Source organism: Panthera pardus, unplaced genomic scaffold, assembly GCF_024362965.1.
Source record: "Panthera pardus isolate Hobbes unplaced genomic scaffold, ASM2436296v1 HiC_scaffold_1, whole genome shotgun sequence".
Lineage (NCBI taxonomy): Eukaryota > Metazoa > Chordata > Mammalia > Carnivora > Felidae > Panthera > Panthera pardus.
The window spans coordinates 8,059,470-8,062,729 of NW_026526654.1; the positions used below are offsets into that span (position 1 = coordinate 8,059,470).

General features: G+C 60.5%; 1 long non-coding RNA gene across 1 annotated transcript; it reads left to right on the top strand.

Moving 5' to 3' along the window:
- Positions 1 to 731: 731 nt before the first annotated feature.
- LOC109257465 (uncharacterized) lies at positions 732 to 2,993 on the top strand. Its single transcript, XR_008417816.1, has 3 exons — positions 732 to 942; positions 2,710 to 2,814; positions 2,897 to 2,993. It is a non-coding gene; the product is annotated as an uncharacterized LOC109257465 (long non-coding RNA).
- Positions 2,994 to 3,260: the final 267 nt, after the last annotated feature.

A 3,260-nucleotide genomic window follows, 5' to 3' on the forward strand; every position in this document is an offset into this window, starting at 1 on the left:
GAGCCCTTCCGAAGGCAGTCAGCCAGGTTCAGGGTGCACCGCATGGTCAAGAGTGGCTGTGTCCAGGCCTGGGCTTGGCCACGACATCTGACTTTTGCTTCTCGCAGGTTCCAGTCTCCAGCCACCGCAACCCCCTGCTGGACCTGGCCGCCTACGACCAGCAGGGCCACAGATTCGACAACTTCAGCTCTCTGAACATCCAGTGGGAGTCGACCAGGCCGTCGCTGGCCAGTATCAACCTCAACCTTGGTCTGCCCATGCAGCTGGTGGCCCGGGACGATGGGAGCGGCCAGAAGAAGTTGCACGGTGAGCTGGGTGGTGAGCCCAACGACCCAGGTCAGAAGGACAGGGTGTCGTGAAACCCCAGACAGACGAGAGGGGTGCTGAGGAGGGCTGGCGGTTGCTGGGGGCTTTCGTTGGGGACTCCCCTTTATCCAGAACGGAAAGGAAGCAAGTTCACTCCTCTGCTTTGATCCTGCACAGACGTTCTGTGAGGCAGGACCTGGAATCTCTATTTCAGGGATGGGGACACGGGCTCAGGGTGCACAGCAGGTGTGTCTCCCATCCCCGGTTGTACGGATCAGCCAGCCTCTGGGACCCGTGCTGCTCTGAGTCATGCTGCCTTCACAGACCCCTCGGCAGCAACACATGGAGTCCTGTGCAGCTCCCCGAAGCTGCACCGTGGGCCTTTTGCTCAGGGCCCGCTAACTCTTATGGTGCATGCAGTTTAAACAGACTCAGTGATGTATGTTTAGGACTATGGAGATTTAAGACTGCAAATCACAGGGAGGCAGGGGGCAAAACCCGACACCCGTTTTCCTCTCCCTGGACTCGGGTTTGCAGGCCATCTCGGTGCACGAGGCGTCGGGAACCACAGCCATCTCCGCCACCGCGACTGGCTACCAGCAGTCCCACCTCAGCACGGCCAGAGTGGTGCAGCCGGTACGTCCCCAGGCCCGCCGGTGGCGGGGAGGCCCCCGCGTCTGCCTGCATCCTGTCCGGCCTCCCAGTGTCCTGAGTCCCTTTGCTGGGTCGCACCCTCTGTCCACTAACCCATCCCTGAATCGAGCGCCTTCCCTCTGGCTTCTGGCCGCCAGTACCCCTGCCCCACACGCCTGGCATTCAGGCAGTCTGGCCCTGTCACCTCGAGGCCCCGGCGCACAGCTTTGGGAGCCCTCAGCCTCGTCTGTCCAGCCTGTTTCCCCCAGCCCCCCACTCGTGGCCCTGACCTCAGACCCCGCCTGAGGTTGTGCCCAGGTGGCTCGGGCTTCTGTGCCTTTGCAGCTCCAGTCCCCGCTGCCTGGAATGCTGTCCCCTCACTCCCTTACTTCCTGTTTGTTAGGCTCAGCCACAGTGTCAGCCTCTGGGAAGCAGTCCCTGAACCCTGGGCACACAGTAGCTGCCCAAGGCCTCAGATCCCCCTGTGCGCCCCCTGGTATGGTACAGACATCCCTGCACATACAGACTGTTGCCATCATCTGCATACGCTTGGGTCAAGGCCCGCTGACCCGAGCCTCCCCAGCCCAGCATCTCATGGGCCCCCCGCAGAGGCACTGCTCCTGGATGGCAAATGGGTGCATGGAAGGGCTCCCCAAGAGCGGTCCTGCTGAATGATACCCACACCAACGTGGGTTTTGAGTAGGGTGAAGGCAGCAGATAATGGCTGGAAGGAGAGGGTGGGATGGGGTTCCAAGGGACCCTAAGTTCCAGCAGACGGGGCTTGAAATTGTCTCCCGGGTGGGGGGGGGGAGCAAGGGGGTGGAGACCCCAGTGGGAGCGGCACTGAGGCTGGCCCTGAAGGAGCACACCTGTACGCCCCTGGTGGCTTCAGCCCGAGGTCATCTGTCCCCACCTGCACAGGGAGTCCCTTGGCTGTGGGTGGCCTCGCGGGCCTCCCCCTCCAGGGCATCTGCACTTAGCCTTGTTGGCCTGTGAGCTTTTCTCTAGCAGTACTGCTCACGCCTTCACTTCTGGGTGTCTGCTCATTTGAAAGTCCCCCCCCACCCCCCTCGCGCCTACCTGGCCCTTCGTCGCCTTCACAACCTGTCCTACGCGCTGACACAGGCCATTCGTTTACTGTCCCTTATAATGTAATCCTGACATTGGATTAAATCTGCATCATTGCCTGAGGACCGCTGTCGAACCCCCAGGGCTAGCACAGGGCTGGGCGGGGACGGGTGCTGAAGCAGGTGAGTACAGGGCCGGTTGGGTCCAGCAGTCTCCCTGGAAGGACAGGCAGCAGCTTCGCATACAGATACAGGCAGCACCCAGGGGAGTGAGGGCTGTGCTGCATCCCCCATGAGCCCCCCGTGAGGACGCCTCCACGCCCCCTCCTCTCAGCACCTATATGCTGTTTGCCCGTGTCCCCGTCCCTCACACAGGGCACTGCAGCAGGTCATCTGCTGTGCACCCCCTCTTTCCTGGAGTGCGTGGGAATCACCACTCTCATGGGGCCGGGCCACCTGGGGTGGGGCACCGGCCTTGGCAGAATTCTGGTTGCCTCAAAGGAATGTGTCCTCTAAGCTGGGCTTGAAACATGATGGTTTTACTGGGGCTTATGTCCCCAACATAATGAGTGCCCTGGGGTGACCCCAGGACCTGGGGTCTCTATGCTCCTTCAGGGCAGGGGTCGGTGGGGGGGGCGACCCGCAGACTGGCCAGGGTTGGGCCATTGCCTATGGATCTAATAGCACTGCCTCACCCCTTCAGCACGACCCTCTCACGCCTGTGTCGGCCTCCATGGAACTCATCCTGGTGGAGGACGTGAGGGTGAGCCTGGAAGAGGGGACCATCTACAACCACCCCGATGTGCAGGTACGGTCCCTTCCACCTGCCACCTGGGCGTGACCCACGGGGGGGCCTCGTCTTCGACACCCAGGCCCACCCTTCCTTGCAGGCTGAGCTGCACATCAGAGAAGGCTCTGGCTACTTCTTCCTCAACACCAGCACCACAGACGTCATCAAGGTGACCTACCAGGAGGCCAGGGGCGTGGCCACGGTGGCCATCTCCACCGTCCTTGTCATCCCTCGTCCGGTGGCCTTGTGGTTATCAGATTGGTTGTGTCAGAAGCAGGTGCTCAATCGCAGCAGATGCGACTTGTAACGTCTTTAGAGTCTCTGATTCATTGTTTGCGAAACTTCCATCATTTGTGACTTTTGTTCCTTCTCTGCAAACTACCCACACTCTTAGTTAGCTAATGGTTTCCTGTCAATCAGTCTGTGAATTAAAACATTATCATATAAACACAAGTCTGACCACC